Source organism: Gorilla gorilla, chromosome 11 (assembly GCF_029281585.2).
Source record: "Gorilla gorilla gorilla isolate KB3781 chromosome 11, NHGRI_mGorGor1-v2.1_pri, whole genome shotgun sequence".
Lineage (NCBI taxonomy): Eukaryota > Metazoa > Chordata > Mammalia > Primates > Hominidae > Gorilla > Gorilla gorilla.
In genome coordinates, this window is record NC_073235.2 from 78,162,235 (window position 1) to 78,174,638 (window position 12,404).

Sequence of the window (12,404 nt, forward strand, 5' to 3'; positions counted from 1 at the left end):
GCTCTTTTTTGGTTCCATATGAACTTTAAAGTAGTTTTTTCCAATTCTGTGAAGAAAGTCATTGGTAGCTTGATGGGGATGGCATTGAATCTGTAAATTACCTTGGGCAGTATGGCCATTTTCACGATATTGATTCTTCCTACCCATGAGCATGGAATGTTCTTCCATTTGTTTGTATCCTCTTTTATTTCCTTGAGCAGTGATTTGTAGTTCTCCTTGAAGAGGTCATTCACATCCCTTGTAAGTTGGATTCCTAGGTATTTTATTCTCTTTGAAGCAATTGTGAATGGGAGTTCACTCATGATTTGGCTCTCTGTTTGTCTGTTGTTGGTGTATAAGAATGCTTGTGATTTTCGTACATTGGTTTTGTATCCTGAGAATTTGCTGAAGTTGCTTATCAGCTTAAGGAGATTTTGGGCTGAGACAATGGGGTTTTCTAGACATACAATCATGTCGTCTGCGAACAGGGACAATTTGACTTCCTCTTTTCCTAATTGAATACCCTTTATTTCCTTCTCCTGCCTAATTGCCCTGGCCAGAACTTCCAACACTATGTTGAATAGGAGTGGTGAGAGAGGGCATCCCTGTCTTGTGCCAGTTTTCAAAGGGAATGCTTCCAGTTTTTGCCCATTCAGTATGATATTGGCTGTGGGTTTGTCATAGATAGCTCTTATTATTTTGAAATACGTCCCATCGATACCTAATTTATTGAGAGTTTTTAGCATGAAGGGTTGTTGAATTTTGTCAAAGGCTTTTTCTGCATCTATTGAGATAATCATGTGGTTTTTGTCTTTGGCTCTGTTTATATGCTGGATTACATTTATTGATTTGCGTATATTGAACCAGCCTTGCATCCCAGGGATGAAGCCTACTTGATCATGGTGGATAAGCTTTTGGATGTGCTGCTGGATTCGGTTTGCCAGTATTTTATTGAGGATTTTTGCATCAATGTTCATCAAGGATATTGGTCTAAAATTCTCCTTTTTTGTTGTGTCTCTGCCCGGCTTTGGTATCAGGATGATGCTGGCCTCATAAAATGAGTTAGGGAGGATTCCCTCTTTTTCTATTGATTGGAATAATTTCAGAAGGAATGGTACCAGTTCCTCCTTGTACCTCTGGTAGAATTCGGCTGTGAATCCATCTGGTCCTGGACTCTTTTTGGTTGCTAAACTATTGATTATTGCCACAATTTCAGATCCTGTTATTGGTCTATTCAGAGATTCAACTTCTTCCTGGTTTAGTCTTGGGAGAGTGTAGGTGTCGAGGAATTTATCCATTTCTTCTAGATTTTCTAGTTTATTTGTGTAGAGGTGTTTGTAGTATTCTCTGATGGTAGTTTGTATTTCTGTGGGATCGGTGGTGATATCCCCTTTATCATTTTTTATTGTGTCTATTTGATTCTTTTCTCTTTTTTTCTTTATTAGTCTTGCTAGCGGTCTATCAATTTTGTTGATCCTTTCAAAAAACCAGCTCCTGGATTCATTAATTTTTTGAAGGGTTTTTTGTGTCTCTATTGCCTTCAGTTCTGCTCTGATTTTAGTTATTTCTTGCCTTCTGCTAGCTTTTGAATGTGTTTGCTCTTGCTTTTCTAGTTCTTTTAATTGTGATGTTAGGGTGTCAATTTTGGATCTTTCCTGCTTTCTCTAGTGGGCATTTAGTGCTATAAATTTCCCTCTACACACTGCTTTGAATGCGTCCCAGAGATTCTGGTATGTTGTATCTTTGTTCTCGTTGGTTTCAAAAAACATCTTTATTTCTGCCTTCATTGCGTTGTGTATCCAGTAGTCATTCAGGAGCAGGTTGTTCAGTTTCCATGTAGTTGAGGGGTTTTGAGTGAGATTCTTAATCCTGAGTTCTAGTTTGATTGCACTGTGGTCTGAGAGATAGTTTGTTATAATCTCTGTTCTTTTACATTTGCTGAGGAGAGCTTTACTTCCAAGTATGTGGTCAATTTTGGAATAGGTGTGGTGTGGTGCTGAAAAAAATGTATATTCTGTTGATTTGGGGTGGAGAGTTCTGTAGATGTCTATTAGGTCCGCTTGGTGCAGAGCTGAGTTCAATTCCTGGGTTTCCTTGTTGACTTTCTGTCTTGTTGATCTGTCTAATGTTGACAGTGGGGTGTTAATGTCTCCCATTATTAATGTGTGGGAGTCTAAGTCTCTTTGTAGGTCACTCAGGACTTGCTTTATGAATCTGGGTGCTCCTGTATTGGGTGCATATATATTTAGGATAGTTAGCTCTTCTTGTTGAATTGATCCCTTTACCATTATGTAATGGCCTTCTTTGTCTCTTTTGATCTTTGTTGGTTTAAAGTCTGTTTTATCAGAGACTAGGATTGCAACCCCTGCCTTTTTTTGTTTTCCATTTGCTTGGTAGATCTTCCTCCATCCTTTTATTTTGAGCCTATGTGTGTCTCTGCACATGAGATGGGTTTCCTGAATACAGCACACTGATGGGTCTTGACTCTTTATCCAATTTGCCAGTCTGTCTCTTTTAATTGGAGTATTTAGTCCATTTACATTTAAAGTTAATATTGTTATGTGTGAATTTGATCCTGTCATTATGATGTTAGCTGGTGATTTTGCTCGTTAGTTGATGCAGTTTCTTCCTAGTCTCGATGGTCTTTACATTTTGGCATGATTTTGCAGCGGCTGGTACCGGTTGTTCCTTTCCATGTTTAGCGCTTCCTTCAGGAGCTCTTTTAGGGCAGGCCTGGTGGTGACAAAATCTCTCAGCATTTGCTTGTCTGTAAAGTATTTTATTTCTCCTTCACTTATGAAGCTTAGTTTGGCTGGATATGAAATTCTGGGTTGAAAATTCTTTTCTTTAAGAATGTTGAATATTGGCCCCCACTCTCTTCTGGCTTGTAGGGTTTCTGCCGAGAGATCTGCTGTTAGTCTGATGGGCTTCCCTTTGAGGGTAACCTGACCTTTCTTTCTGGCTGCCCTTAACATTTTTTCTTTCATTTCAACTTTGGTGAATCTGACAATTATGTGTCTTGGAGTTGCTCTTCTTGAGGAGTATCTTTGTGGCGTTCTCTGTATTTCCTGAATCTGAATGTTGGCCTGCCTTGCTAGATTAGGGAAGTTCTCCTGGATAATATCCTGCAGAGTGTTTTCCAACTTGGTTCCATTCTCCCCATCACTTTCAGGTATACCAATCAGACGTAGATTTGGTCTTTTCACATCGTCCCATATTTCTTGGAGGCTTTGCTAATTTCTTTTTATTCTTTTTTCTCTAAACTTCTCTTCTCACCTCTTTTCACTCATTTCATCTTCCATCGCTGATACCCTTTCTTCCAGTTGATCGCATCGGCTCCTGAGGCTTCTGCATTCTTCACGTAGTTCTCGATCCTTGGTTTTCAGCTCCATCAGCTCCTTTAAGCACTTCTCTGTATTGGTTATTCTAGTTATACATTCTTCTAAACTTTTTTCAAAGTTTTCAACTTCTTTGCCTTTGGTTTGAATGTCCTCCCGTAGCTCAGAGTAATTTGATCGTCTGAAGCCTTCTTCTCTCAGCTCGTCAAAGTCATTCTCCATCCAGCTTTGTTCCGTTGCTGGTGAGGAACTGCGTTCTTTTGGAGGAGGAGAGGCGCTCTGCTTTTTAGAGTTTCCAGTTTTTCTGTTCTGTTTTTTCCCCATCTTTGTGGTTTTATCTACTTTTGGTCTTTGATGATGGTGATGTACAGATGGGTTTTTGGTGTGGATGTCCTTTCTGTTTGTTAGTTTTCCTTCTAACAGACAGGACCCTCAGCTGCAGGTCTGTTGGAATACCCTGCCGTGTGAGGTGTCAGTGTGCCCCTGCTGGGGGGTGCCTCCCAGTTAGGCTGCTCGGGGGTCAGGGGTCAGGGACCCACTTGAGGAGGCAGTCTGCCCGTTCTCACATCTCCAGCTGCGTGCTGGGAGAACCACTGCTCTCTTCAAAGCTGTCAGACAGGGACATTTAAGTCTGCAAAGGTTACTGCTGTCTTTTGGTTTGTCTGTGCCCTTCTCCCAGAGGTGGAGCCTACAGAGGCATGCAGGCCTCCTTGAGCTGTGGTGGGCTCCACCCAGTTCGAGCTTCCCTGCTGCTTTGTTTACCTAATCAAGCCTGGGCAATGGCGGGCGCCCCCCCCCAGCCTCGCTGCCGCCTTGCAGTTTGATCTCAGACTGCTGTGCTAGCAATCAGTGAGACTCCGTGGGTGTAGGACCCTCCGAGCCAGGTGCGGGATATAATCTCGTGGTGCGCTGTTTTTTAAGCTGGTCCGAAAAGCACAATATTCGGGTGGGAGTGACCCGATTTTCCAGGTGCGTCCATCACCCCTTTCTTTGACTCGGAAAGGGAACTCCCTGACCCCTTGCACTTCCCAAGTGAGGCAATGCCTCACCCTGCTTCGGCTCGCGCACGGTGCGTGCACCCACTGACCTGCGCCCACTGTCTGGCACTCCCTAGTGAGATGAACCCGGTACCTCAGATGGAAATGCAGAAATCACCTGTCTTCTGCGTCGCTCACGCTGGGAGCTGTATACCGGAGCTGTTCCTATTCGGCCATCTTGGCTCCTCCCACCTTGAATGAGAACTCTTATCACAGAAATGCTGTCATCAACATGGAAAAAATTCCTGCATTTTCCTGAGTTATTTTTATATACAAATTGATTTAACAGGTATCTAGAAAAAAAAATGAAGCTTACTGAGAAAAAAAAAAAGAGTTTACATAGTAATCCTGAGACTGTTATTCTTAGAAGACCTGTTTGCAAGTTGGGTCCTTAGCTCTTACCTGGCAAATAGAATTTCAGGGAGCTTCCCACGAGTCCTAACTAATGATTGTCTCACTGCGCCTAAACTACTTATAAAGTAATGTGGTTTGTGCTAATATCTGCTTTCCATCCGGGAGTGTGGAATCTTAATATATGCTATGCAGAGGGTGCCTACTGACCAGCCCCCAGTCAAATCCTTGGGCACTGAGTCTTTACTAGGTTTTCCTGATAGACATTTCACACATGGCATCACAAGTTGATGCTGGAGGAATTACAGGGAGAGGACTCTTGGAAGCTTGAACTTGGTTTCTTTTGGACTTTGCCCCATGCACCTTTTCCCTGTGCTGATTTTGTTTTGTATTTTTTCAATGTAATAAATCATATGTTGAGTCCTGTGAGTCCTCCTAGGGAATCACCAAACCTAGAGGCAGTCTTGACAACCCCTTACACTCTCATCGAATAGGATTTGGAGTAGTAATAGCTCATGGCAAACTAAGAGAAATGAAACTATCTTAACCATCTTGGAAAGCTGGGCACAAGGTATAAAATTATTGAATATCAGAAAGAATTTATTAGGCATAAAGTTTTTCAAAAGGAATAAAACATTCCAAGATGGAGAGTGCTATCACAAAATAATACCATTAGATATTTACATGGGACCTCCAGTGTCCTCGATCTCAATAGTGCTCTGAGGTGGGCAGATCATGAGTTACCTTCATCTCCATTTCCAGAGCAAGGGGCTTAGACGCAGACTTCCCCAAGGCCATACAGCCAAGGTGTGTAGAGCAGATAGGAGATGCAGGCCTTTTGAAGCCTAATCACCTTCTAGTTCTCCCCAGCCAGCTTTTGCAACCTGTTTCTGAGAGCCCAGAAGCCTGAGGAGGTGCCTCAGAGGTCACCAGTACGAGGCAATGGAGAATCCAGGTGGAAAGCCTCCAAGTGGCTCAACAATTACCCGCTTTATATATAGGAATTCTGCTTACATTTGTGTAAAGACAAGAATTCCAGTTTTTTTGGTTTGAATACCATTGAATTATATACTTTGGTTCTTTGTAAGTAAAAATCTAGAATGCTACAAATTCAGGTTTTTAAGTTTTTTACTTTTTTTCTTTTTAAAAAAGCTTTTACTTTAGGTTCAGGGTACATGTGCAGGTTTGTTATACAGGTAAACTCATGTCACAGGGCTTGTTGCACAGATTGTTTTGTCACCCTAAGGTGACAAAGCCTAGTAGTACCGAATAGTTACCTTTTCTCCTCCTCTCCCTCCTCCCACCCTCCACTCTCAAGTAGGCCCCAGTGTCTGTTGTTTCCTTCTTTGCGTCCATGAGTATCCCACCCACAGGGTGGCTCACAGATTTTAGCAAATAACTCTAAGGTGGATTCTTGCTAAATCAATAGGAATCATGCATGGGCACATTTTTTTCTGCTCTTTACAGCATTCACCTAGTTAGTTCCTTTGCTACGTCCTGCATCTGAAACTCCTCTCTGGATTCCTCATTTTTCTCCTCTCTGACCCCCTTGTTGCTTCTTTTTCTTTCATACACACTAAATCTAAACCTGAAATAGCTACAAGATCTGCCCTGATTACATTGTATGTAGGTCACTAAAGGATCAAGGAAGATTAGCTATAACAAATTTACTCTCAGCTCTCAGCCTTCGACTGACTCTGTTTATCAGTCATCATTCCTACCAAATCTATTGACCGATATAGAGAACATAGACCTTGGAGCCACAGAGACCTGGAATTCAATTCTTAATTTTACCACTCTCTTGCTCTGTGACCTTAGGCAAGTCAATTAACCTTTATAAGACTGAATATATCTGCAACGTGGCAATAACAACACCTACCTTGATGAGGCTGAAATTCCAAAACAGCATCATTTCAAGTTCATGATTATTTAATAGCCCTTATACCAACTACTCATACTAGAAACCCACAGGAGTCACTGCTATATTTACTTAGCCCTAACCAAAACTGTAATGTAGTCAAGCCTTCCCTGGCTTTGGATATTTTTCCTAGAAGCCTAGAAAAAACAACAACAATAATAACAACAACAACAACCACAAAAACCACTGTGGTTATTCCCAGGCAAGATAGCCAAATAAAAACAGCTCTGGGCTGCAGCTCCCAGTAAGACCAATGCAGAAGGCGGGTGATTTCTGCACCTCCAATTGAGGTACCCAGTCCATCTCATTGAGGCTGGTTAGACAGTGGGTGCCGCCCATGGAGGGTGAACTGAAGCTGGGTGGGGTGTTGCCTTACCCGGAAAGAGCAAGGAGTCTGGGAACTCCCTCCCTTAGCCAATGGAAGCCATGCATGCGGGACCCTGCCATGAGGGATGGTGCACTCCAGCCCAGATACTACACTTTTCCCACGGTCTTCACAATCCACAGACCAGCAGATTCCCTCCAGTGCGTACACCACCAGGGCCCTCAGTTTCGAGCACAAAACTGGGCAGCCATTTGGGCAGACACCAAGCTAGCTGCAGGAGTTTTTTTCGTACCCCAGAGGCACCTGAAACACCAGCGAGACAGAACCATTCACTCCCCTGGAAATGGGGCTGAAGCCAGGGAGCCAAGTACTCTTGCTCAGTGGATCCAACCCCCGCGGAGCCCAGCAAGCTAAGATCCACTGACTTGAAATTCTCGCTGCCAGCACTGCAGTCTGAAATCAACCTGGGATGCTACAGCTTGGTGGGTGGAGGGACGTCTGCCATTTCTGGGGCTTGAGTAGGTGGTTTTCCCCCCACAGTGTAAACAAAGCCACCAGTAAGTTCAGAGTGGGCGGAGCCCATCACAGTGCCACAAAGCGGCTGTAGCCCGACTGCCTCTCTAGATTCCTCCTCTCTGGGCAGGGCATCTCTAAAAGAAAGGCAGCAGCCCCAGTCAGATAAAACTCCCATCTCCTTGGGACAGAGAACCTGGGGGAAGGGGTGGCTGTGGGCACAGCTTCAGCAAACTTAAACGTTCCTGCCTACTGGCTCTGAAGAGAGCAGCAGATAACCCAGCACAGAGCTCAAGCTCTGCCAACGGACAGACTGCCTGCTCAAGTGGTTCCCTGACCCCCATGCCTCCTGACGGGGAAACACCTCCCAGCAGGGGTCGACAGACACCTCATACAGGAGAGCTCCAGCTGGCGTCTAGCGGGTGCCCCTCTGGGACAAAGCTTCCAGAGGAAGGAGCAGGCAGCAATCTTTGCTGTTCTGCAGCCTCCGCTGGTAATACTCAGTCAAACAGGGTCTGGAGTGGACCCCCAGTGAACTCCAGCAGACCTGCAGCAGAGGGGCCTGGCTATTAGAAGGAAAACTAACAAACAGAAAGCAATAGTACCAATATCAACAATAAGGAAGACCAAGCAAAAACTCCATCCAAAAGTCACCAACAGCAAAGAGCAAAGGTAGATAAATCCATGAAGATAAGGAAAAACCAGCACAAAAAGGCTGAAAATTCCAAAACCCAGAATGTCTCTTCCCCTCCAAAGGATCACAACTCCTTGCCAGCAAGGGAACAAAACTGGACAAAGAATGAGTTTGACAAATTGACAGAAGTAGGCTTCAGAAGGTGAGTAATAACAAACTCCTCCAAGCTAAAGGAGCATGTTCTAACCCAATGTAAGGAAGCTAAGAACCTTGAAAAAAGGTTAGAGGTATTTCTAACTGAATAACCAGTTTAGAGAAGAACATAAATGACCTGATGGAGCTGAAAAACACAGCACAAGAATTTCTTGAAGCATACACAAGTATCAATAGTCGAATCTATCAGGCGGAAGAAAGGATATCAGAGATTTAAGATCAACTTAAATCAACTTAAAGCGTGAAGACAAGATTAGAGAAAAAAGAATAAAAAGGAACAAACAAAGCCTCCAGGAAATATGGGACTATGTGAAAAGACCAAACCTACAATTGATTGATGTACCTGAAAGTGATGGGGAGAAAGGAACCAAGTTGGAAAACACACTTCAGGATATTATCCAAGAGAACTTCCCCTACATAGTGAGACAGGCCAAAATTCAATTTCAGGAAACACAGAGAACACCACAAAGACATTTCTCAAGAATAGCAACCCAAAGACACACAATCGTCAGATTCACCAAGATTGAAATGAAGGAAAAAAGTTAAGGGCAGTGAGAGAGAAAGGTCAGGTTACCCACAAAGGGAAACCCATCAAAGTAACGTGGATTTCTCTGCAGAAACCCTACAAGCCAGAAGAGAGTGGGGACCAATATTCAACATTCTCAAAAAAAGAATTTTCAACCCAGAATTTCATATCCAGCCAAACTAAGCTTCATAAGCAAAGGAGAAATAAAATCCTTTACAGACAAGCAAATGCTGAGGGATTTTTGTGATGACTAGGCCTGCCATACAAGAGCTCCTGAAGGAAGCACTAAATATAGGAAGGAAAAACTGGTACCAGCCACTGCAAAAACAAACCAAAATGTAAAGACCATTGACACTGTGAAGAAACTGCGTCAACTAACAAAATAAATAGCTAGCCTCATAATGACAGGATCAAATTCACACATAACAATATTAACCTTAAATGCAAACAGGCTAAATGTCCCAATTAAAAGGTACAGACTGGCAAATTGGATAAAGAGTCAAGACCCATCAGTGTGCCACATTAAGGAGACCCATCTCATGTGCAAAGACACACATAGGCTCAAAATAAAGGGATGGAGGAAGATTTACCAAGCAAATGGAAAGCAAAACGAAAACAACAGGGGTTGCAATCCTAGTCTCTGATGAAACAGACTTTAAACCAACAAAGAACAAAAAAGACAATGAAGGGCCTTACATAATGGTAAAGGGATCAATGCAACAAGAAGAGCTAGCTATCCTAAATATATATGCACCCAATACAGGAGCACCCAGATTCATAAAGCAAGTCCTTAGAGACCTACAAAGAGACTTAGACTCCCACACGATAATAGTGGGAGACTTTAAACCTAACTGTCAATACTAGGCAGATCAATGAGACAGAAAATTAACAAGGATATTCAGAACTTGAACTCAGCTCTGGACCAGGCAGACCTAATAGACATCTACAGAACTCTCCACCCCTGATCAACATAATATACATTCTTCTCAGCACCACGTCCCACTTATACTAAAATTGTCCACATAATTGGAGGTAAAACACTCCTCAGCAAATGCAAAAGAATGGAAATCATAACAAATAGTCTGTCAGACCACAATGCAATCAAATTAGAACTCAGAATTAAGAAACTCACTCAAAACTGCACAACTACATGGAAACTAAACAACCTGCTCCTGAATGACTACAGTTAAATACAAAATTAAGGCAGAAATAAATAAGTTCTTTGAAACCAATGAGAACAAAGTTACAATGTACCAGAATCCCTGGGACACAGCTAAAGCAGTGTTTAGAGGGAAATTTATAGAACTAAATGACCACAGGAGAAAGTGGGAAAAATCTGAAATCAACAGCCTAACATCACAATTAAAAGAACTAGAGAAGCAAGAGCAAACAAATTCAAAAGCTAGTAGAAGGCAAGAAATAACTAAGAACAGAGCAGAACTGAAGGAGATAGAGTCACGAAAAACCGTTCAAAAAATCAATGAATCCAGGAGCTGGTTTTTAGAAAAGATTAACAAAATAGATAGACTGCTAGCCAGATTAATAAAGAAGAAAAGAGAGAAGAATCAAATAGACACAATAAAAAATGATAAAGGGGATATCACCACTGATTCCACAGAAATACAAACTACCATCAGAGAATACTATAAACACCTCTCTGGAAATAAACTAGAAAATCTAGAAGAAATGGGTATGTTTCTGGACACATACACCTTCCCAAGATTAAATCAGGAAGAAGTCAAATACCTGAATAGACCAATAACAAGTTCTGAAATTCAGGCAGCAATTAATAGCCTACCAACCAAAAGAAGCACAGGACCAGGGAGATTCACAGCCGAATTCTACCAAAGGTACAAAGAGGAGCTGGTACCATTCCTTCTGAAACTATTCCAAACAATAGAAAAAGGCAGACTCCTCCCTACCTCATTTTATGAGGCTAGCATCATCCTGATACCAAAACCTGGAAGACACAACAAAAAAAGAAAATTTCAGGCCAATATCCCTGATGAACATCAATGCGAAAATCCTCAATAAAATACTGGCAAACCGAATACAGCATCACATCGAAAAGCTTATTCACCACGATCAGGTCAACTTCATCCCTGGGATGCAAGGCTGGTTCAACATATGCAAATCAATAAATGTAATCTATCACATAAACTGAACCAATGACAAAAACCACATGATTATCTGAATAGATGCCAAAAGGGCCTTTGATAAAATTCAACACTCCGCCATGCTAAAAACAATCAACAAACTAGATATGGATGGAACATATCTCAAAATAATAAGAGCTATTTATGACAAACCCACAGCCAATGTAATACTGAGTGGGAAAAAGCTGGAAGCATTCCCTTTGAAAACCAGCACAAGACAAGGATGCCCTTTCTCACCACTCCTATTCAACATAGTATTGGAAGTGCTGGCCAGGGCAATCTGGCAAGAAAAGAAATAAGGGTATTAAAATAGGAAGAGAGGAAGTCAAATTATCTCTGTTTGCAGATGACATGATTGTATATTTAGAAAATCTCATCATCTTAACCCAAAAATTCCTTAAGCTGATAAGCAACTTCAGCAAAGTCTCAGGATACAAAATCAGTGTGCAAAAATCACAAGCATTCATATATACCAATAACAGACAAACAGAGATGCAAATCATGAGTGAACTCCCATTCACAATTGCTACCAAGATAATAAAATACATAGGAATGCAACTTACAAGGGATGTGAAGGACCTCTTCAAGGAGAACAGCAAACCACTGCTGAAGGAAATAAGAGAGGACACAAACAAATGGAAAAACATTCTATGCTCATTAATAGGAAGAATCAGTATTGTGAAAATGGCCATACTGCCCAAAGTAATTTATAGATTCAATGCTATCCCCATCAAGCTACCATTGACTTTCTTCACAGAATTAGAAAAAACTATTTTAAATTTCATATGGAACAAAAAAAGAGCCCATATAGCCAAGACAATCCTAAGCAAAAAGAACAAAGCTGGAGGGTTCATGCTACCTGACTTCAAACTATACTACAAGGCTACAGTAACCAAAACAGCATGGTACTGGTACTAAAACAGATGTATAGACCAATGGAACAGAACAGAGTTCTCAGAAATAACACCACATATCTACAACCATCTGATCTTTGACAAATCTGATAAAAACAAGCAATGCAGAAAGGATTCCCTATTTAATAAATGGTGTTGGGAAAACTGGCTAGCCATATGCAGAAAACTGAAATTGGATGCCTTCCTTACACTTACACAAAAATTAACTCAATATGAATTAAAGATTTAAATGTAAGATCTAAAACCATAAAAACCCTAGAAGAAAACCTAGGCAATACCATTCAGGACATAGGCATGGGCAAAGACTTCATGACTAAAACACAAAAAGCAATGGCAATAAAAGCCAAAATTGACAAATGGGATCTCATTAAACTAAAGAGCTTCTGCACAGCAAAAGAAACTATCATCAGAGTGAACAGGCAACCTACAGAATGGGAGAAAATTTTTGCAATCTATCCATCTAACAAAGGGCAAATATCCAGAATCTACAAAGAACTTAA